The sequence below is a fragment of the Acipenser ruthenus genome, chromosome 18 (assembly GCF_902713425.1).
Source record: "Acipenser ruthenus chromosome 18, fAciRut3.2 maternal haplotype, whole genome shotgun sequence".
Classification (NCBI taxonomy): Eukaryota; Metazoa; Chordata; class Actinopteri; order Acipenseriformes; family Acipenseridae; genus Acipenser; species Acipenser ruthenus.
Genome location: NC_081206.1, coordinates 14,264,871 through 14,290,014, shown reverse-complemented (window position 1 = coordinate 14,290,014; position 25,144 = coordinate 14,264,871). Strand labels below are relative to the sequence as shown.

Genomic DNA, 25,144 nt, shown 5'->3' with positions numbered 1-25,144 from the left:
ACATAGAAAACAATGGGAGAGCCATGTCCTGTTGTTATATAATACAGTATAACGTAGAACCTCATGACTGACTCCAGCAGAATAAACTCTGAATGTGTTATTAACCATCTCCCCTCTCTGGGACAATACATGCTCTGTTCGTTTCTTCTTATTATAGGTACTCTTAATGATAAGTACTGTATAACCCACACTTCTGCAGCCACAACTTAACACAGATTACCATAAAACATATGCTTCATACACAGAGTACAGTACAAGGCCATTCTACATCGTGACCTCAGAGCTATCAAATTCAATAAAGAGAATGGAACGTTCTTATCTTGGAGCCAGCTGATTGAATTTAGAAAGCCAGTAGTCCTCTCATTGGATCAGAAGATTCAGTGATAGTGATTGGGATTGTAGAGCCAGCCAGTTAAGAACATGTGGTAGTGGGAATTGAAACAGGTTCTTTACTTTTTTCTTTTTTTTAAATCAATGAAATAAAACAAATAATTACTCAGAGTATGTGTTCTGACCTATGTTCCTTTTACCTAGCCAGTAAGTGCGTTGTAATGCTGTGCATAAATCAGTTTTACTGTTTCAGGAACAGCTCATATAAAAACATAATATTAAAAAAGAGCCTTAGTCAAATGCAATTATTATTATGTGTTGAGTGAAAGTATTTTGCAATAATATTAGTAGTAGTTTGTTATAAGAATGTATATACAGTATGTGACAGAAATAGAATGATTCTTGGTGGTAAATCTCCCTCCCGGCCTGTGAGGGCGCTAAGTAACGGGAACAAAGTACCCTGGACTGGTTGGCCTGACAATTCATTCCCAGGGTTAAAAGTAAGTCGGTCATCTAGAAAGGGGGTGGAACTCCGGTACACTAACTCATCAACCCGGAAGGGAAACGATGTGGCAGGCATGGATTGGAGGAGCGGCAGGACTCGTTTACCAAGGGGTCATGTGTGACGGTACAAATAGGGAACAGAGAGACGTGATCTGTTCCTTCGTTTTGGTTAACGCTTTGAACCCAGAAGGGCCCGTGTTATTGTATCGTGAGTGTTTGTTTGTTTTGTCTAATTGTTACTTGTTGTTATTAGATGGCTAACCCGTTCCGGAGCTGTCGCCAGAGGCCAGCCCTTACCCGGAACATCACTACACTGGAGCACGATAAATTGTATATTCACCATGAGCACTACTGCACTCACTGAGGACTGGTGATTGTGTCTGTGTATTGTGTGTGTGTCTTTTGAATACCGTGTACTTTATTTGGGACTGCCCTGTGCATTAATTTTACAGAGCAGTACACATTGTTGTGTAGTGCCTGTGTTTCATTTATAATTTCTGTTGGTCAGTTTCGACCCTTGGATTACAATTAAAAACCCATCACTTCATCAGAACTGTGTCATTTGTTGTTGTTTGGAGCACTGCATCACCTTTACACCTGCGCCCTGCACCCACTTTGTCACAATAGATAGTTCAGTTTTGAGAGCATTGCTCTGTCAAATGACACCTCAGTGTCAATAAGCCCTACAATACAATATGCTTGAACAGTGTTGTTATTGTTACACTAATTGATTCTTTTTCTCCTCACTCAGCCCCCTTCCTTACTCATTACCCTGGTACCTCTGAATAGATAATCATCTCCTCTTTAAAAATATGCTAAATATTTTAATCTCACAAGTAGAATGATCCTCCACCACATTTCACAGTGGGTGCGAGACACTGTGGCTTGTAGGCCTCTCCAGGTCTCTGTCTAACCATTAGACGACCAGGTGTTGGGCAAAGCTGAAAATTGGACTCATCTGGGGGTGCTTCAGCAAGGCTGGAATCGGGCAGATTTGTCTTTGTCAAGGATGCATGAATCAAGCCAAGTACAAGGTTGTCCTGGAAGAAAACTTGCTTCCTTCTGCTCTGACAATGTTCCCCAACTCTGAGGATTGTTTTTTCCAGCAGGACAATGCTCCATGCCACACAGCCAGGTCAATCAAGGTGTGGATGGAGGACCACCAGATCAAGACCCTGTCATGGCCAGCCCAATCTCCAGACCTGAACCCCATTGAAAACCTCTGGGATGTGATCAAGAGGAAGATGGATGGTCACAAGCCATCAAACAAAGCCGAGCTGCTTGAATTTTTGCGCCAGGAGTGGCATAAAGTCACCCAACATCAATGTGAAAGACTGGTGGAGAGCATGCCAAGACGCATGAAAGCTGTGCTTGAAAATCAGGGTTATTCCACCAAATATTGATTTCTGAACTCTTCCTAAGTTAAAACATTAGTATTGTGTTGTTTAAAAATGAATATGAACTTATTTTCTTTGCATTATTCAAGGTCTGACAACACTGCATCTTTTTTGTTATTTTGACCAGTTGTCATTTTCTGCAAATAAATGCTCTAAATGACAATATTTTTATTTGGAATTTTGGAGAAATGTTGTCAGTAGTTTTATAGAATAAAACAAAAATGTTCATTTTACCCAAACACATACCTATAAATAGTAAAACCAGAGAAAATGATAATTTTGCAGTGGTCTCTTAATTTTTTCCAGAGCTGTATATATAACTGCTTATAATGGCTCCCTAAGTGTTACCATTTCATCTCAGGAAAGAGACCTGGAGGCACGCATCATGCTGTTAAATGGTGAATGCAAACAATTTAGTCCCATAGTTTTATGAATAATAGCCAGAGTGATACAGTCATACCACATTGATCTTGTCAGTGTTTAAAGCTAAGAAAGGTTCCCTACTTGGATCGGGGGCCTCCGGTACCACTGGAGGAGGTGTTGGGGACCCTATTGGGATGAGATGTTTGCTTTGGATGATAAGTTAGATGACCATAGCCCCATCTGTAGATTCTATAGATATGGAACTCTTTTCAAGAAGCGCTCAGGTTTTAATCTATACCTGTGATGCCCCTTTTCAACTATTAGATACACCTCTGAAAGTACTCAGAGAATCATTTGTGCACAGGGTGAAGCTGTATTCCTGTCCTCTCTGAAACTCTGATTTTCCATTTACTAACTCACAACCTCAGAGGTCATTTTTAAAAATCACCTTACTTGAGAAATTAATCTTTTAGGAGTCTTTTGAGAAGAGAATGTGCATACTAGGGTATTAACTACATACGAATACAATATTAAGAAAATGTAGAAGGCATAAAGTATTATGGGGTCACTATTCACAATACTGTGTGCTGTAAGCAACACAGATACACTATACAAGTATGTGCGAGTACTGAATGAGTTCTTGAATACAAACCTCCATTTCCATCTCTGTTCCTCAAATCACCAGTAGTTTCATTAATAGGGTCTGTAAAATTGAAAATATACAGTATTTATTTTAAAAAGCCTCTTTAACCTCATGTGCCTTGAGGGGATCTGAAATCAAACACAAACCAAACAGCTTTCAAAGAGTAGCTTTTTGGATTTACTATCTAAAAAGTGTGGCCAGTGCCACTTATGTTATTAAACATATTGTCAAGAAGACAAGCGTGTTAGTGAATGTGCAGTCCTACTGTACAACACAGCCGTCCGTTCAAATATTACAGCTTGGGCTACATGGGCGCTTTACTTGCTCTTATCTGCTCCCTATTTTACTGCATTTAATCCTGTACTGTAATTTAGAGTACTGTAATCTGTCACAAGTGTTATTTAATCTGTAGTATTTTGTATTTAATTATATCCTGATGTAACTATCACTGACACTGTTATCTGCTCCGTTATTGAATCGTATTTTGTCATATACTTGTACTTGCTAGAACCAAAGTCATTGTATTTTATCTTGCTCTTAATTGTATTAATACTTGTACTGTGATTCTTGAAATGTATTTTTGTTTACGACTGTAAGTCGCCCTGGATAAGGGCACCTGCTAATAAATAAATAATAATAATAATGGGCTGTTAAAATTTTTATCTGCACCAATAATCCCCCAACTCTCTAACCCTCAGAATGCCTCTTGCATTTTCAGATTTCCTCAGATACATTTTTAACGATGATAAAGGTGATACAACATTTCCAATATCATCCCATCTCTAGTCTCAGGATATCTTCATATGATGTGTCCCCTGAAGCTGTAGTAATACCTGTTCTTTAATGATAGGGAACACTTTGTAAAGCAAATGATATTACCCTTCATGGACTTTGTGAATGCTGAGGTTTGCCAGTGATCCATTATTATCTGAGATTGTTAGATCATGAAATACATTTGCAATAGCTTTAAATAACACACAGCATTGTGATATACTCTATAGAAACTATTATTATTATTATTATTATTATTTATTTCTTAGCTGACGCCCTTATCCAGGGCGACTTACAATTGTTACAAGACATCACATTATTTTTACATACAATTACCCATTTATACAGTTGGGTTTTTACTGGAGCAATCTAGGTAAAGTACCTTGCTCAAGGGTACAACAGCAGTGTCCCCACCGGGATTTGAACCCACGACCCTCCGGTCAAGAGTCCAGAGCCCTAACCACTACTCCACACTGCTGCCCATTGGCTTTAGCTAGTGTTAAGGGGGCCCCTCACTCATGAGCCAACGCTTTGACAGCAATCAATGGGAGGTCATCTAAAGATGGCCAGGAGGGCCGTATGACAAACAATGCCAACGACAAACAGCTCCAACGATGAGTGGATGAGACTCCAAGCATGTTTATAATACATGTGACAGGGTAGCGTCACGGCCCAGGCTGTTACCAGCAGGGAAGACACCTAGAGACAGAAAGGTGCAGTTTAAGCGCTGGTCGCACGTTTCTTAACAAAACAAACACAAAAATAGGGCCAAAATAAAACGTGACAAAAATCACAGCGCAAGCACTCATCCCCACACACTCATCATACAAACACTCATCCACAAGCACTCATCACGCAAACACTCATCCACAAACACTCATCACACAAACACTCATCACACAAACACTCATCTGCAAACACTCATCTGCAAACACTCATCCGCACACACTCATCCACAAACACTCATCACACAAGCACTCATCACACAAACACTCATCACACAAACACTCATCCACAAACACTCATCACACAAACACTCATCCACAAACACTCATCTGCAAACACTCATCATACAAACACTCATCCACAAACACTCATCACACAAACACTCATCCACAAACACTCATCCACAAACACTCATCTGCAAACACTCATCACACAAACAATCAAAACCAGACAAAGTATTTCTTATATACATTTCTTACGGTTTTTCTCGATTGCTAAATCAATGTGAATGAAACTGTGGTCAAAGACACCAAAACAATAGCCTCTTTTGCAAAGCCATTAGTGTTTTTATACTTGTTTTCACAAAGATTGCAAAACTAAAACACTTAACACAAATCTCTACATTTAGTGCAAAATTCATGTGAGAGTTTCTTCTTTTCTCATTGAATCCATATGTTTGCAACTGAAAACAATCAATTCTAATTGCATTAATTTATACTTCACATTTACATTACATTACATTTACATTCCCACACACCCACTATTTACATCCCCCATACACACTATTTATATCCCCCACACACACTATTTACATCCCCCCACACACACACTATTTACATCCCCCCACAGACACTATTTTTCACCCCCCACACTATTTACATCCCCCCACACACACTATTTACATCCCCCCACACACACTATTTCACCCCCACACTATTTACATCCCCCCACACACACACTATTTACATCCCCCCACACACACTATTTACATCCCCCCACACACACTATTTACATCCCCCCACACACTATTTCACCCCCCCACACTATTTACATCCCCCCACACACACACTATTTACATCCCCCCACACACAGTATTTACACCCCCCCCACTATTTACATCCCCCCACACACACTATTTACATCCCCCCACACACACTATTTACACCCCACACACACTCACTATGTACATCCCCCCACACACACTATTTACACCCCACACACACTCACTATGTACATCCCCCCACACACACTATTTACACCCCCCCACACACACTATTTACACCCCACACACACTCACTATGTACATCCCCCCCACACACACTATTTACACCCCACACACACTCACTATGTACATCCCCCCACACACACTATTTACACCCCACACACACTCACTATGTACATCCCCCCACACACACTATTTACACCCCCCCCACACACTATTTACACCCCACACACACTCACTATGTACATCCCCCCCACACACACTATTTACACCCCACACACACTCACTATGTACATCCCCCCACACACACTATTTACATCCCCCCCACACACTATTTACATCCCCCCACACACACTATTTACACCCCCCCACACTATTTACATTCCCACACACACTATTTACATTCCCCCACACACACTATTTACATCCCCCCACACATACTATTTACACCCCACACACACTCACTATGTACATCCCCCCCCACACACTATTTACACCCCACACACACTCACTATGTACATCCCCCACACACACTATTTACATCCCCCCCACACACTATTTACATCCCCCCACACACACTATTTACACCCCCCCACACTATTTACATTCCCACACACACTATTTACATTCCCCCACACACACTATTTACATCCCCCCACACATACTATTTACACCCCACACACACTCACTATGTACATCCCCCCACACACACACTATTTACACCCCCCCACACACACTATTTACATCCCCCCACACACACTATTTACATTCCCACACACACACTATTTACATTCCCACACACACACTATTTACATTCCCACACACACACTATTTATATCCCCACACACACTATTTACACAGTAGCCCACAGTAAGAAGCCCTGCTGAATTCCTGTGCTGCCTTTCTATATCAGTGAGCTACCCTTTCTTTCCTTTTCAGCATGTTTGATAGACTAACTAAAGGTATTATCTGAGTTACTTAGTCAAATGTGTGGTATAATTAAGAATGATGGTACAACAGGGTGTTGTAATATGCTGAAATATCACAACAGCAGTGGGTGTTATAAGGCACTATGCCGTAGGCGGAGAGTCTCTAACCCGACACCCTTATGATATTTCAGCATATCACAAAACATTGGAGTACCATAATTTGATTATATAATGGCATTTATCATCGTCCTGACTAACATGCTAATTAGGCACTTACACTCTTCACAATGATTTTCATTGGCGTGTCTTTCCGCTGTTTTATACAAGAATGTGCAGGAGAGCACCACGGTGTGAGGGTGAGGTAGTATAGTCATTAACCACGGTGTGAGGGTGAGGTAGTATAGTCATTAACCACGGTGTGAGGGTGAGGTAGTATAGTCATTAACCACGGTGTGAGGGTGAGGTAGTATAGTCATTAACCACGGTGTGAGGGTGAGGTAGTATAGTCATTAACCACGGTGTGAGGGTGAGGTAGTATAGTCATTAACCACGGTGTGAGGGTGAGGTAGAATAGTCATTAACCACGGTGTGAGGGTGAGGTAGTATAGCCATTAACCACGGTGTGAGGGTGAGGTAGTATAGTCATTAACCACGGTGTGAGGGTGAGGTAGAATAGTCATTAACCACGGTGTGAGGGTGTGGCAATGCGCCCCGCCCCTGTGTGCATTTGTGTGTTATGTGTTGTCTGTTGCGTGTGTTAATGTTGGTGTATAGTCATTGGTACACAGGATATAAACGGGTCTGTGTTTCACGTGTATTTAAAAAGTGTAGATTTGTATTTAGGCACGAGGAGAGCACAAATCATTTCACGTGCTGGTTAAATGTAATATGTGAGCACGGGGTTGCACAGAATTAATTCACGTGCTGGGATTCAAGTGAATAATTAATTAGTAATTGAATCCCAGCACAACAGTATATATAGATGCACATTTTCATTCAGTCGGGGGTTGGGTGTTCGAGAGTGGAGAACGGGTGAGAGAGAAGGAGAACGTAAAGTAGTAAAGTAAAAATAATATCTAGAAGTGTTTGTACTCACCGTGTTTGTTTGTCTCTCCGTGCACCGTTTGTCAAGTGTTTAGTACGTTTTGTTTGTCTTTTTATTTTGGCGTGTAGTGCCGTGTCCCGTGTTTTTGTCTGTTCAAACCTTTTATTTTCTGTTCTGTTTATTAAATGGTGAGCACGATCACGCGCTCAGCTTAACGAAAACCCCAAATCTCTCTGTATTCCTTCCTGCTTCTGGTCTGACGCCACCCACTCTGGCCGTCTTTGTGACACGTGGTGTCATCGTGGGATAATAGCGCCTCCAAGCGTCAGACCAGGAGAGGGGGTTTTGTGAAAAAAAAAAAAAAAATAGTAAAGCGAGGATGGGAAGAAAGAGCTGCAGGAAGCAGCAGAAGCAGCAGCAGCAACAACAGCTGCAGCCCTCATCCTGCATGCCGGGCTGGGAGGAGGACAGCCACAACGGGGCAGTAGCCACCTCTCTACCCCCACTGCCACCGGGTTCCCCACCGTCCCGGGAAATATGGGACTGGCTGGTGCACCCCGAGGGGAACTTCGCCAGTGACCTCCCCTGGGTTATTCACGCACTGCAGATGCGAGATGGGAAACGATGGGAGGACTGGGAGCAACAGCACAACCCGGCATCCGTTCGTGACCTCACCATGGTGGTGCTGGGTTACCTAGCTGCAGACATGGGAGGGATGCCTTCCAGTGAGCAAGAGGGAGAGGAGCAGTCGCTGCCCTCTCCAGTACCTGAGCGGGAGGAGCCTGAGCGTCCACAGCCCGAGTGGGAGGAGCCTGAGCGTCCACAGCCCGAGTGGGAGGAGCCTGAGCATCCACAGCCCGAGTGGGAGGAGCCTGAGCGTCCACAGCCCGAGTGGGAGGAGCCTGAGCATCCACAGCCCGAGTGGGAGGAGCCTGAGCGTCCACAGCCCGAGTGGGAGGAGCCTGAGCGTCCACAGCCCGAGTGGGAGGAACCCGAACGTCCTACGCCTGAGTGGGAGGAACCCGAACTTCCTACGCCTGAGTGGGAGGAACCCGAACGTCCTACGCCTGAGTGGGAGGAACCCGAACTTCCTACGCCTGAGTGGGGGGAACCCGAGTGTCCACAGCCCAAAAGGGAGGAGTCGGGGCGTCCACAGCCCAAAAGGGAGGAGGTCGGGGATGATGGCTGGGAAGTTTTTTTAAAGAACCTCGCAGCAGAGTTATGCCCTGGCTGTGGGGCTTATGGGCACACGTTAGCCATATGCCCCACCCAGTATGAAGAGGAGGAACTAGCGCCCAGACGGGGGGACCGCGAGCGTCCAGCGCCCAGACGGGGGGACCGCGAGCGTCCAGCGCCCAGACGGGGGGACCGCGGGAATCCGAAGCCTGAGAGGCAGCTGTTCCCACCTTCACCAGCAGAGGAAGAATGCCTGCTGGTTTCCCCAGCACAACCAGCAGAGGAAGAATGCCTGCTGGTTTCCCCAGCACAACCAGCAGAGGAAGAATGCCTGCTGGTTTCCCCAGCACAACCAGCAGAGGAAGAATGCCTGCTGGTTTCCCCAGCACAACAAGCAGAGGAAGAATGCCTGTTGGTTTCCCCAGCACAACCAGCAGAGGAAGAATGCCTGCTGGTTTCCCCAGCACAACCAGCAGAGGAAGAATGCCTGCTGGTTTCCCCTTCAGAGGCAGAAGCAGCAGCAGCAACAACAGCTGCAGCCCTCATCCTGCATGCCGGGCTGGGAGGAGGACAGCCACAACGGGGCAGTAGCCACCTCTCTACCCCCACTGCCACCGGGTTCCCCACCGTCCCGGGAAATATGGGACTGGCTGGTGCACCCCGAGGGGAACTTCGCCAGTGACCTCCCCTGGGTTATTCACGCACTGCAGATGCGAGATGGGAAACGATGGGAGGACTGGGAGCAACAGCACAACCCGGCATCCGTTCGTGACCTCACCATGGTGGTGCTGGGTTACCTAGCTGCAGACATGGGAGGGATGCCTTCCAGTGAGCAAGAGGGAGAGGAGCAGTCGCTGCCCTCTCCAGTACCTGAGCGGGAGGAGCCTGAGCGTCCACAGCCCGAGTGGGAGGAGCCTGAGCGTCCACAGCCCGAGTGGGAGGAGCCTGAGCATCCACAGCCCGAGTGGGAGGAGCCTGAGCGTCCACAGCCCGAGTGGGAGGAGCCTGCATGAGAGGCAGAGCCGCACCAGTCCGCTGCAAGAGTGGCAGAGCAGCACCAGTCCCCTGAAAAAGGGGGAGACTACACGCTGCTCCCACCTCAGTCGCCAGGAGACTACACGCTGCTCCCACCTTCACCGGCAGGAGCAGAGCAGCCGGAGCTGCCTCTGCCTCCGCCACCTACACCGAAAGGAGCAGAGCAGCAGGAGCTGCCTCTGCCTTCGCCATCACCACCGCCAGGAGCAGAGGAGCAGGAGCTGCCTCTGCCACTTCCAGGAGCAGAGGAGCAGGAGCTGCCTCCGCCACTGCCAGAAGCAGAACAGCAGGAGCTGTCTCTGCTTCCCGTACCTCCACCACGGGGAGTACGGTGGCCGGAGCCCCAAAAAGGGGAGCTGTCGGCCACGAAGAAGGGGGAGGAGGTCTGGAGACCACCAACCCCAGCAGCAGTTTCGCTGCCGGAGATCGTGGGGGAGGTCAGGAGACCTGCTCCCACTGCAGCAGTTTCGCTGCCGGAGATCGTGGGGGAGGTCCGGAGACCTGCTCCCACTGCAGCAGTTTCGCTGCCGGAGATCGTGGGGGAGGTCCGGAGACCTGCTCCCACTGCAGCTTCTTCGCTGCCGGCAGTACTGTGGTCGGAGCCCCACCAAAGGGAGCTACCGACTACAAAGACAGGGGGAGAGGTCAGGAGACCACTTTCCCCAGCAGCAGTTTCGCTGCAGGAGTGGACCAACAGGCTGTCAGCCGTGCCACTACCGGCAGGGGTGCTGACAGCATGGCCAGCCATGGGCCCACTGAAGCCTCCCTTCCCAGCCCGAGACTTTGTCCTGGACTGCTGGATTTTTAAGAGGGGAGGTGGCCGTTGAGGCCATGTGTGCTGCGCACAAGGGGGGGTATATGTGGCAATGAGTCCCGCCCCTGTGTGCATTTGTGTGTTATGTGTTGTCTGTTGCGTGTGTTAATGTTGGTGTATAGTCATTGGTACACAGGATATAAACGGGTCTGTGTTTCACGTGTATTTAAAAAGTGTAGATTTGTATTTAGGCACGAGGAGAGCACAAATCACTTCACGTGCTGGTTAAATGTAATATGTGAGCACAGGGTTGCACAGAATTAATTCACGTGCTGGGATTCAAGTGAATAATTAATTAGTAATTGAATCCCAGCACAACAGTATATATAGATGCACATTTTCATTCAGTCGGGGGTTGGGTGTTCGAGAGTGGAGAACGGGTGAGAGAGAAGGAGAACGTAAAGTAGTAAAGTAAAAATAATATCTAGAAGTGTTTGTACTCGCCGTGTTTGTTTGTCTCCCCGTGCACCGTTTGTCAAGTGTTTAGTACGTTTTGTTTGTCTTTTTATTTTGGCGTGTAGTGCTGTGTCCCGTGTTTTTGTCTGTTCAAACCTTTTATTTTCTGTTCTGTTTATTAAATGGTGAGCGCGATCACGCGCTCAGCTTAACGAAAACCCCAAATCTCTGTGTGTTACTTCCTGATTCTGGTCTGACGCCACCCACTCCGGCTGTCTTTGTGACAGAGGGTGAGGTAGTATAGTCATTAACCACGGTGTGAGGGTGAGGTAGTATAGTCATTAACCACGGTGTGAGGGTGAGGTAGTATAGTCATTAACCACGGTGTGAGGGTGAGGTAGAATAGTCATTAACCACGGTGTGAGGGTGAGGTAGTATAGTCATTAACCACGGTGTGAGGGTGAGGTAGAATAGTCATTAACCACGGTGTGAGGGTGAGGTAGTATAGTCATTAACCACGGTGTGAGGGTGAGGTAGTATAGTCATTAACCACGGTGTGAGGGTGAGGTAGTATAGTCATTATTTTCAGTAATTAAGGGAGTTAGCTGTTTTTTTGCTCCGGGTCATTTCCAGTGTGAATTTGAATGGCTATTTGCCACTGCAAGGAAGGGTAGGGACTATGCATTTCTTTGCTCATGGCTTGCTTGCCAGTAGCTTCTGATGGATGCCTTATTTTTTGTGAAATTATTTAGCATGTTTGAAGTCCAGCTTTGGTGATGTGATTGAACCAATGGAATGAATACCATGTGCTCCAGTGAGGAGGTGATGTGACTAAACCAATGGAATGAATACCATGTGCTCCAGTGAGGAGGTGATGTGACTGAACCAATGGAATGAATACCATGTGCTCCAGTGAGGAGGTGATGTGACTGAACCAATGGAATGAATACCATGTGCTCCAGTGAGGAGGTGATGTGACTGAACCAATGGAATGAATACCATGTGCTCCAGTGAGGAGGTGATATATATATATACTCAGGGTCTAGATCTGGATCTGGATCTGGATCCCCGTTCTCATTTCTCTCTCCGTCTCTCTCACTAACTTCGATCTCTCTTCGCCCTACTGAGCGGAGCTGGTCACTTTCTTATGCAGCTAAGTTTAAATTGATTCTCATTATTCAATTGAAAATCGACCGCATATGCACAAGAAATAATTAACAAAATAAAAACAATAAATCAAATAACAATAATAGGCTGGTGCGCTGCGTCTGCAAGCCCAGCACTGTCACAACACCCCAGGGTGGTTGCGGAAAGATTGTGTGACCACGTGGTACACTGGCTGACCCCTGCCAAGAAGACCAATCTGCAAATGGGGGAGGCAGTGGTAGGGCGTGTGGTAGTTTTGCCATGTGGTCGGCGCCGAAACCCAAGCCTGGATACGGTGACACAACCCCAACACCTTGGAAAAAGCCATGAAACTGTCCGAGGACTTTGAAGACTCCCTGGTTTCCGCCCGGACAGAGATACTCATGGCTCCCGATCACCAGAGCAGCCGAACACCTCCTCCTCTCACTCCTCCACCACCACCAACATCAGCCCCGGGATCCAGACCTCCGAGACAGTCGACCCCAATAGGCCACCCTGCCTTCCCTTCATGGAGACCAAGGTTGGCCCCCAGCTGGGGTAGAGGTGCTGCCCCTGCCCCATTGCCATACCAGCATGTAATTGGGCACCTGAAATAGGTAAGTGAGGGGAAAATAGTCGGGAAGCGGTGTGTCATGCAAACCACAAGGTCAGGTGGCTATCTCCTATATCCATGGAGACACAATGACATACACCACCATAAAAGCACATTTATCAGTAGAACCGATAAAACGTCACCTCGTAGGCTACCACACCCAGTTATTCTGGGCCAAGACTGGCCAAACTGTAAAGAATTGCTGAAATTAATGGCAATCTCGACAGCACACGTAATCGTGGCAAAAAAGAAAGGGAAGTAATTGGTGATGTTTTTCCCTTTCAAACTGAAATGTTTTCCCCCCTTTTTCATCCTAGAAAAACGAATAAAGACAGACGGATATGAAAATGGAAGGGAGCATTAATGAGACAAGGCACCACAACACCCTTGTACCTGGAGATCATTGTCTGTCTGTTTTGTATCCGCTCTGCACTGCACTCACCTGTAATCACTCACCACTTTGCCACAGAAAGATAGGAGGGAGTGCAAACCCACATCAGACCAGACTGACATACATGTATGTAGACTAAAGAGAACATGTAAAAACCATACAAAAATACAAAAAATAAACTGCACTTGCTTCATGCTTTCATTACAATGACCACGTGAGGCACAGTCAATTACAATCATCATGAATGAAAACTAAATAAACAAATCCTCCCCTCCAGGAGGAACACATGGAGGAGGTGTGGGTTAAACCAGCCTGTCGCTGACATGCTTTGTTAAGAAGCATGCGCTAAGACAAGGGATCCCAGCACAGATCACTACAGTATGGTCCCAACTATAAATTACTCTGCTTCCTGAACACAAAACCTGGAAGGAATGCGTGAGTGAGACCTTTATTGCTATTGACATACTGTAAACTCTGGTTTAATTTTTCAATTCTTTTCTAGTACGATCTGAATCAAAGTTAACAAGAGGATCTCTTTCTGTAGTTTATGAATATGAATAAGTGGTGTTGTGGAGGTCTACCGTTATATATTTTCTCAATATAACAGTAAATAAACATCCTAGTTCTAGGCACAGAGAAAACATTAGAGCTAAAAATATTACCTTACTGGCAGATTCTCCATTCGGCTTTCAAACCAAAGACAAAGGTGTACCCCCATACAATACTTTTAAAATAGCTTTCGGATACCATTATAATACCAGCCTCGTACCCTGAGGAAACCCTGGCAGACAGCAGCATCGCCAGGAGCGGTGCAGCACTCGTACTCTGAGGAAACCCTGGCAGACAGCAGCATTGCCAGGAGCGGTGCAGCACTCGTACTCTGAGGAAAACCTGGCAGACAGCAGCATCGCCAGGAGCGGTGCAGCACTCGTACCCTGAGGAAACCCTGGCAGACAGCAGCATCGCCAGGAGCGGTGCAGCACTCGTACCCTGAGGAAACCCTGGCAGACAGCAGCATCGCCAGGAGCGGTGCAGCACTCGTACCCTGAGGAAAACCTGGCAGACAGCAGCATCGCCAGGAGCGGTGCAGCACTCGTACTCTGAGGAAACCCTGGCAGACAGCAGCATCGCCAGGAGCGGTGCAGCACTCGTACTCTGAGGAAACCCTGGCAGACAGCAGCATCGCCAGGAGCGGTGCAGCACTCGTACTCTGAGGAAACCCTGGCAGACAGCAGCATCGCCAGGAGCGGTGCAGCACTCGTACCCTGAGGAAACCCTGGCAGACAGCAGCATCGCCAGGAGCGGTGCAGCACTCGTACCCTGAGGAAACCCTGGCAGACAGCAGCATCGCCAGGAGCGGTGCAGCACTCGTACCCTGAGGAAAACCTGGCAGACAGCAGCATCGCCAGGAGCGGTGCAGCACTCGTACTCTGAGGAAACCCTGGCAGACAGCAGCATCGCCAGGAGCGGTGCAGCACTCATACTCTGAGGAAACCCTGGCAGACAGCAGCATCGCCAGGAGCGGTGCAGCATTCGTACTCTGAGGAAACCCTGGCAGACAGCAGCATCGCCAGGAGCGGTGCAGCACTCGTACTCTGAGGAAAACCTGGCAGACAGCAGCATCGCCAGGAGCGGTGCAGCACTCGTACCCTGAGGAAACCCTGGCAGACAGCAGCATCGCCAGGAGCGGTGCAGCACTCGTACCCTGAGGAAACCCTGGCAGACAGCAGCATCGCCAGGAGCAGTGCAGCACTCGTACTCTGAGGAAACCCTGGCAGACAGCAGCATCGCCAGGAGCGGTGCAGCACTCGTACCCTGAGGAAACCCTGGCAGACAGCAGCATCGCCAGGAGCGGTGCAGCACTCGTACCCTGAGGAAACCCTGGCAGACAGCAGCATCGCCAGGAGCGGTGCAGCACTCGTACCCTGAGGAAAACCTGGCAGACAGCAGCATCGCCAGGAGCGGTGCAGCACTCGTACTCAGAGGAAACCCTGGCAGACAGCAGCATCGCCAGGAGCGGTGCAGCACTCGTACTCTGAGGAAACCCTGGCAGACAGCAGCATCGCCAGGAGCGGTGCAGCACTCGTACTCTGAGGAAACCCTGGCAGACAGCAGCATCGCCAGGAGCGGTGCAGCACTTGTACCCTGAGGAAACCCTGGCAGACAGCAGCATCGCCAGGAGCGGTGCAGTACTTGTACTCTGAGGAAACCCTGGCAGACAGCAACATCTCCAGGAGCGGTGCAGCACTCGTACCCTGAGGAAACCCTGGCAGACAGCAGCATCACCAGGAGCGGTGCAGCACTCGTACTCTGAGGAAACACTGGCAGACAGCAGCATCGCCAGGAGCGGTGCAGCACTCGTACCCTGAGGAAACCCTGGCAGACAGCAGCATCGCCAGGAGCGGTGCAGCACTCGTACCCTGAGGAAACCCTGGCAGACAGCAGCATCGCCAGGAGCGGTGCAGCACTCGTACCCTGAGGAAACCCTGGCAGACAGCAGCATCGCCAGGAGCGGTGCAGCACTCGTACCCTGAGGAAAACCTAGCAGACAGCAGCATCGCCAGGAGCGGTGCAGCACTCGTACTCTGAGGAAACCCTGGCAGACAGCAGCATCGCCAGGAGCGGTGCAGCAGTCGTACTCTGAGGAAACCCTGGCAGACAGCAGCATCGCCAGGAGCGGTGCAGTACTCGTACTCTGAGGAAACCCTAGCAGACAGCAGCATCGCCAGGAGCGGTGCAGCACTCGTACTCTGAGGAAACCCTGGCAGACAGCAGCATCGCCAGGAGCGGTGCAGCAGCACGCGGACATAATATGCTAATGATACTGCAATGACTTCCTAGTGTATACATGTTCATACAGCCCTGTTATCAGAATGTAGGGTTAAAGGACAGTGAATGTCTGTGAAGTGAACAACAGTAACTGAAACTAACCCTGAGTTCACATATTCAATGCACAGACGTCCACCGTCCTATGTATTATGTGCTGCATTACTGATAATACAGAAGTTACAAAACTTGCAGAATTTTTAGTGAAAAGGTTGATGAAGGGAAGTGGCTGTGGCTAGTGGACCATTGTGATGTCACTGTTCTGAACTGACTTGAAGGGAATTCCTAGAGAATGGTTTTACAAGCAGCTGCTGTCAACTGTACCAGTACTGAGAATACAGTTCAGTATCTGAATGGGGTTTGTTTGGGATGTGTCATGATGACATACAGCACATTCAGCCAGTACTCTGATTAGCTCCTCACCAGTGTACAGTACGGTGTTATGTAGAACATGTTACCTATTTTACCAGTGTCTCATACCACTGTATCTGTCACTGTGCTGCTGTTGCTCTGAAACGTTGTTGTTCATTGTGCACAGCATTGCCATTGAATACAATCTGATAATAGGTGCTGCAGGCTACTTACTGAGAGATAAAAATATGGGAGATCAAATGTATCTATTGGCCCAAACTAACTTAATTTTCATGGTTCTAAACTATTAGCAATACTAATATAATTGCTTCAAGTCTATCTAAGTTGTTTCTTACAAGTTGTTTGTACCATTGAAAATGTGTTTTTCCTTTTTGAGAAAAATATGTGAATTTTGCTCCACAGAAAAAGATGAATAAATCTGAAATAATGTCACTTTTCATCCTAATAGGTTTAACACAAAGAAGCTGATATGTAAGTTGGTCATTACCCCACAGCAGCTGCCCTAACACCCAGCTAATCTCTAAAGCAGGGTCATTTGGCCTGTATTTATGCAGACTACCTTCTGAACCCGTACTAGAAATGATAAATTTATGTGTGATCTTCGACCCTACTCTTTTATTTGAGAAACATATAAAAAAGATTACCAAATCGTCTTTTTATCATTTGAGAAATATTGCAAAACTTAGACCTATAATCTCTGCATCTGTTGCTGAAAGACTAGTACATGCCTTTGAATCCTCCAGAACGATTATTGTAATGCGTTATTTTCTGGCATCCCAAAATGTTTATTGTCTCGTTTGCAACTGGTTCAAAATGCTGCTGCTAGAATCTTGACTAAAACCAGAAAAAGGGTACATATCACCCCAGTGTTGGCTTCTTTGCATTGACTTCCTATAAATTTTAGAGCTGATTTTAAAATATTGTTATCAACTTATAAAACCCTAAATAATTTGGCACCAAGCTATTTAGGAGAACTGCTTACCCCATATATCCCCAATCGTAACCTTAGATCCCTGAATATGTATATAAATATATATATATATATATATATATATATATATATATATTGTGAGCGAGCTTGCCACTCACTCGGGTTCGTGCCCTTTTAAGAACTGCGACCCAGGACAGAGAAATGGAGGTTTAAAGCGCGGCTGCGCTATTTTTATTAAACAGAAACAAAATAAACACAAAACAAAAACTAACTCCGTTTTTGGAGCGCTTACTATACACACTGGAACCTGACTCACTCGCAGGACGGCTAAGCCGTTTACCTGCCCCAAACCTTCACAGGTTTAAACCGTACCTCTTTCTCCTGACTGCTCAGAAGCAGAGCACCTCTCCTGCTTCCTTCTACTCAGCAGCCCGGAGCATTCTGGCTTCACTCCTTAAATACCCTGCACCTGGTCCTAATTTAATAACAACCACCAGGTGCAGGGGATAATTAAACAATAAAACAATTAACCAATTTAAATTAACAATAAACAAATACAATTAAACTAAAACCAGTGTGCATTTTTCACCTGTTTTCTGCGTAGGGAGGTTTTAACCCCCTCCCTGCTGTCTCACAATATATATATATATATATATATATATATATATATATATATATATATATATATATATATATATATATTTAGTTACTGGTGTTTACATTACATATTTCTTATATATTAAACTTTTTTCATCGGACATGTTTGTTTGTTTGTTGTTTCGTTTTTATAAATTTGGCTATTTTTGTCCTGTAAAGTGCTTTGAGACACACCTGTATGGAGGGCGCTATATAAATACACTTTGATTTAATTTGATTTGATTTATGTGTCAAAATATCACATTCCTATTGTTCTATTCAGATTTTAGAAACACAGTTCTTAAAAAATGTTGTTTAAAATACTGACAAGGGTTTGCATATTTTACCACAACATTTAAAAGATGTATTCGGTATTCTTAAGAACACAGTCACAGCAAAGCACTGTACAATGAAAAAGCAATAAAACAGAATAACCCACAGCATGAAACAGGCAAAACAGAAAAGCTTTTTACTTCAATTTTAACATTGAGCATCTAATGGAACTGAATTTCACAGCTGTGAAGAAACATCTGTAGGCCCCATAGCCCTGGTTTACCCAGCAAACCTTATATCCTGCAACAGAGGCCTGAGCCAAGGATAACAAAAAGCAGATGTTACTACTAATCTATGCACAACCTGGGGTACTGTATGTGATACTGCCTCTTTTGTGTTAAATCCAGGCTGAAAATCACAATTGCACAACCCTACCCAATTGAACCTGGGTTTATAATTGTAGCACTTTGGGATGCTTGACCACTCCATGTATTCCATGTATTGCAGGGGTAGTAGTACCACCGCTTGCTCGTTGGTTTGCTTGGTTTGTGTGCTTGAATAACAACAATGCTGCTGTTGTCAGCAGATCTCCCCAAAGACAACTCCCCAGGGTACTTACCTCAATAAGTATGGCAAGGAATACTTCATTCAAAGGTTTAAAAGCCAAACAGGTTGCTCATTTTTAAAAGATGTAGGTGAAGCTTTGCATTGTAAATTCCTGTTTAAAAGCATTGACAAATAACATGTAAAAAAGGTCTTGTGGCACCACTTGAAGGCCAGTTTGCATGACAGCATTGAGTAACAGACCTGGAGATTTACTGGTTTAATCAAACAGTTTGAACCAGTTACAGACGTCTTTGCCATCATGCAGCTCCTTCTGGTAGTGCAGTTTCTTACAGATATCGAAAGGAGGGCTAACCAATGCTTTATTATTATTATTTATTTCTTAGCAGACGCCCTTATCCAGCGACTTACAATTGTTACAAGATATCACATTATTTTTACATACAATTACTCATTTATACAGTTTGGTTTTTACTGGAGCAATCTAGGTAAAGTACCTTGCTCAAGGGTACAGCAGCAGTGTCCCCACCTGGGATTGAACCAACTACCCTCCGGTCAAGAGTCCAGAGCCCTAACCACTGCTCCACACTGCTGCCCTAACCACTACTCCACACTGCTGCCCTAACCACTACTCCACACAGCTGCCCTAACCACTACTCCACACTGCTGCCCTAACCACTACTTCACACTGCTGCCCTAACCACTACTCCACCCTGCTGCTTTACAATTCATTTTCAACCTGTTTGAAGACTAGCACTGTTCCCCCTTTTTGTGTGTTGAAGATCTTGTTTTTTCGTGTTTTTGTTTTATATTAAGGCTATACTAGAGGATGCTTGTTTCAATTTCCCCTCCTTAATGTTTAAACTTTAGGATTGAACATATTTGAAAGTTTAAACATTAACATATTGGCAAAAAAACATTAAAGGAAGTCATCAATTCCAGTTTATAAATGACTGCACCATGCAGCTGTGTATAAAGTGTATGTATTAAATGAACTGGCTATTACAACACATTTACTACTATGTAAACAGCAAGGCTAACACCTACAGAAGGCCTGTGCATTTTTAATAACTTTGACCTAAACGTTTAACACTTGGCTAAAGTTAAGCATTTAGGGGTAGATGTACTAAGATGGGCCAGTCACACCGCAATTTCCATTTTCGCCATGACAATTCGCAAAGTGCACATTTTGTCGTATGTACTAAGAAAAAATATGTTAATGAAGACAGCCGCAATATACTAATTTAAATATTATTTGCGTCATCTTAGCGATAGCTCTACCGAGAGTGCGACAATTTTTCAAATAAAATAGCGGGAGTAGAGATGTGGTTTGTGCAGCAGAGAGTGCCCGAAGGATAACGTCTACATGCAAGGGTGCAAGAAATAAAATAATTGGTTTTGTTAAATGTAAACGTCATCTGTACAATGCACTTTCTTTTTACTTTAGCCTACTGGTAACACAAAATAAATCATGCTGCTGCACTGTACACATTGGAGTACAATGCAAATAAAAGATTATTTTAAATTGAAACTAAATGATTTTAGGGTTTTTTTTAAATTTTATTTTAATTATTATTATTTTTAACTTGGTCTACTTAGTAGCCTAGACAATTGACACACAATAGATCCTGGTCCTACACAGGTGCTCAGAATGAGCTGGAGGGGTTAGTGGCACATGTGTGCAGTCTATTGCTCCCAGCACGCTGGGAAAACCAGAAATGTCATAGAAATGTGTTTTTAAGACTTGTAAGTACACCCTGACTTTAGTGAAAATTAGGTACTTTGGTGTTCGTCTCAAAAATACATTGAGTACAGCTGGCAACTCACGAGAAAAAGCGGACTTGGAAATGCCAGCAACAATTGCGACTGTTTAAAATGTGCTTTCAAAAGTTCTTAACAAATTGATGTAATTATAAGTGTTGCAATTGTGGGGAGCTTTAGTACATCTCATTACAATATTTTTGATACCTCATTTGCACTCTCTCCACCCTGTTTTTGCGAATTTCTGCAGGAACGCCCAGAATTACATATTCATTTAAGGCTAAAGCGCAAATAAGAACTGCGGCTGCAAAGCATTAGTTAAAATGATGTGAACAGCGTTGTGTTTGTTTAGTACACTTCACGCTGCACGTCCGACTGGTTTGCATGTGGTTTGCATGTGGTTTGCAGCGATTGCGACAGATGCAACACTTTAGTACATCTTCTACTTAAACTCTAAACTAATACAGAATTATCAAGAACAACATTGCAAATAAAAATACAAAAATCAAATTGTGCATTCCTGCTCTCTAATAACTTCCTGTGCATCAACCATTGTGGTGAAACTGAGCACAGGAAGTGATATGGTACCAGGAAGCAAAAGCAAAATCTGTAGCAATTCTCTAGGGTTGTATTTGAAATATTCATATTCTGAATTGAAGTATAAAATATAAACAAATGACAATTTATCTTTTTTAAAAAAAGCACACACACAAAAAAACAGTGCTAATATTGCTAGTGCCAATGTGAAACAACAACAAAAAAAAAGAATTTAAAAACCGTGGTTAGCTCTAATTTAACTGGGTTAGCTTTATAAAGATGTTTAACTCATTGTGTGCATGTAATCATATGTGGGGATCTTGAGTAAATCCCATTTGGGTATATTAACTGGGGTGCAAATTTGGCGCTATGGCGCCGGCAACATAAAAATTCTGGCGCAAGTAGATGTGTAATTTAAAAAAAAGTTGTATTCCTCAGCTACCACAGATGATGATAGTTTCTCACTGGGTCTGGACTACTCACATGACCCCCCCCCCCCCCCACATTCATCCACATACACAGGAGAGAAGGTTTGTGTTGGAAGGTGTGAGGGTGGCTTGATTAGGGCAGGGTTTGATAATTTAGCACCAGTAGGATCTCTGGTGCTAAACTTTCAAAACAGTTTAGCATTAATTGTCAAAATGAGTGTGGAGTAGTGGTTAGGGCTCTGGACTCTTGACTGGAGGGTTGTGGGTTCAATCCCAGTTGGGGGACACTGCTGCTGTACCTTGAGCAAGGTACTTTACCTAGATTGCTCCAGTAAAAACCCAACTGTAGAAATGGGTAATTGTATGTAAAAATAATGTGTAAAAAACAAAAATGTAATCGTATGTAAAAATAATGTGATATCTTATAACAATTGTAAGTTGCCCTGGATAAGAGTGTCTGTTAAGAAATAAATAATAATTTGCACCCCTGTATAATCTACTGTGTGTTTTAAAGTAGCTGTAAAAAAAGGGCATGAGATAATTACAGAAAAATAAATGTTGAGAATTTAAATAGACAGCAAGAGAAATGGAGAAGTGACAGCTAAACAGGCATGGAGGTGGATAGAGTTTGATAAATGGACAATGATTTGACAGATAGCGCTGCTGCACAAACCAAAAGGGCAGATTTTCAGTATTTATGTGTAACCGGTGATGTCAGGGCATTGCGAGTTCAACAGATTGCCTGGATTATTTTTACAGGGGGTCTGGGGTTCCAGGGCTGTCTGAGAATATTGCTGCAGTATTTATCCTGTCTGAGAATATTGCTGGTTGTACAATTGTTGTGGGCACAAGCCCAATGCAGTAAGTGCAAACAAATTAAACCTAAGGGAGAATGGTAAGGTGCAGAACCTCCCAAAAGCAAGTATTATAGTTTGATCAAACGTGTAGAGGATGTCAATAGTTCAGTCAAATCATACAGTAGTAAAATAAAGACTGTCACACAGCATTTCAAAAGCAATGCCATTTTTTTAACTGACTCCTTAATAACTGGTTTGATTTAATTGATAGTGCGGTTAGGCCTTTGCATTGTGTATCCCGCCTGATGAAAATGTGCTGATGTGGGTTAGGGTTCTGCTGGTGTGGATATAAAATTGGGGTTCTGTGCATACTAGTGCTAAAAGAAAACTCAAATGACAAGTTCCTTACAAAAAGACATTCAGACTCAAAACCGAATTGCCACTGGTTCCCTATATATATATATATATATATATATATATATATATATATATATATATATATATATATATATATATATATATATATATATATATAAACTCAAACTTGCAAGTACCACTGAAACAAATCCCTGGCTTCAGAAACACGAATTGCAAATATTTTTTAAATGCACGGCTTCCAGGTTAATCATTCATTGAAAATGGGGGTAGAGCTGGGATGCACTCATTTTATTGATTACAATTTGCATTGCATCGGACTTAGGAAACCCGCTGTATCGTGTTCTGTGTTATCAGTGCAAGTTTGCCGGAATCAGTTCTGGAATCAGTTCTTTCACAAGGGATTACACACACACCGGCTAACCCACGCTTCTTTTCCAAACCACCGCCGGTTTTTAAAAAACACACGCCTACCTGTCAACGGGTAGCTGTCCAAGGTACTGGAATCCAGTTCCCTCTATCGGTATAGATTATTAGGAACCTGCATTCTTTTAATCCAGTCTTTGAATGCGTTGCTGGAGGAGCAATCCAGTGCTGGCACGAGGCGTATATTGTCATACAACCGCATAAGCTATCCAGCACAAAATTAAAACCAGAACAGGAAGTAAATGTGCAAATCCAGACCACGTTTTACAATCGTAGACCCCACATGTTGGCGTTGTATCCCTTCTTGGGGCAGGAGATAAGACTAGCTCCCGGTTTACCAGCTCTGCTTAACGGTAGCTCTGTGATACTGAGAGAGTCTCTCTCTCTCTCTCTCTCTCTCTCTCTCTCTCTCTCTCTCTCTCTCTCTCTCTCTCTCTCTCTCTCTCTCTCTCTCTCTCTGCTCTCCCACGCTTTGCTCTCCCTCGCTCGTTTTCTCCTACCCCCTCTTCCAAGAAAGCATAATTTATTGGCAATTTGCTTATGTAGAGAGACTCATACTCTCTCGCCACAGCTGTAAGAAGCAGCCAATTCAACTGCTCTGCACTCAGATAGTGGGTTGTAGGAAAAGACCGTCAGTAGATAGAAGGGAACCGAGGTTTCACAGGGGTCTCAAAATTAACACAGCAAGCTTTAGACTTAGAGAAATAACACACATGCCCAATAAGCACGCAACAATTCCAGCTTGCTTTTTGGTACAGCCACAATTAACCGTTGACAGTCTGTCAGGTTACAAAGAATACAGTATGCGTGTGTGTGTGTGTGTGTGTGTGTGTGTGTGTGTGTGTGTGTGTGTGTGTGTGTGTGTGTGTGTGTGCATGTGTGTGTGCTACTTTTCAAATGCAGTGCTTTAGAAGGACATTGGAGTGAATCTGACCTGCAGCACAGGGAGCGAGATCCACCACAAGAAACATTGGGACCAGTGATAATATTGCTTGTGAGAGGCAGGACAATGTGCCTCTCAAACTTGCCATCAGTTAGTGTTTAGGGATACAAATACAAATACTTAATACAATATTCAATAAACTTGAACCTTCTATTGTATGCAATTGATCTAAAGTAATGTTTCTATGATATTTCTTTTTATGTTTTTTTTTAGTTGCCAGGTCTGAATGGTGTAACAAACTACTAATTGCTAAACAATTCAAACTTGTTTGCTACACACATCGATGTTCCACTGTGGCTAAAATATACAAAATACTGCCCATTTCAATTAGTGATTTGTTAATACATGAGAGGACATTATTTAAACCAGGTATTCCTAGATAAAAGTAAAAACAAATACCTGAATTAAAAAGAAAGATTACCTGGAAATGATATTCCCTGAAAGAAGTCTAATCTATTTGTGTTTGTTTCATTAAGAAGTGTTTTTAAACTTTAATTTTCATCTATAATTATTGACTGATCAATAAAGCAGAGAGTTTCCTAGTGGCAGAGTAAAGCAGTCAGAAAGGGCTCCATATACAGCTTAGTCATGCAAGAGGATAAGAATCAAAGGGAGGGAGCCTTTCTGAATGCTGTACCAAAAAAAGCTCTTTATTGAGCAGTCAATGGATGTTACAGTTTTAAAGTATGAAGCACAAATATGGTTTAATGAGAAGATTTACAATGATTGGACCCATTGTTTGCATCACAACTTATTAAACGAAAGTTTAAATTGAAAAAAAAAATCCTACTTTGT

General features: G+C 44.4%; 1 protein-coding gene across 1 annotated transcript in view; it reads right to left on the bottom strand.

The window, feature by feature from the left end:
• The window catches only part of LOC117419055 (transmembrane protein 121), a 65,455-nt gene extending 41,710 nt beyond the window's left edge, over window positions 1–23,745 (bottom strand). The window contains exon 1 of the mRNA XM_034031897.3: window positions 23,455–23,745. The gene's annotated coding sequence lies outside the window, so the exon portion shown is untranslated. The remainder of the gene's footprint in view (window positions 1–23,454) is intronic.
• Between the last annotated feature and the right edge of the window lie 1,399 nt (window positions 23,746–25,144).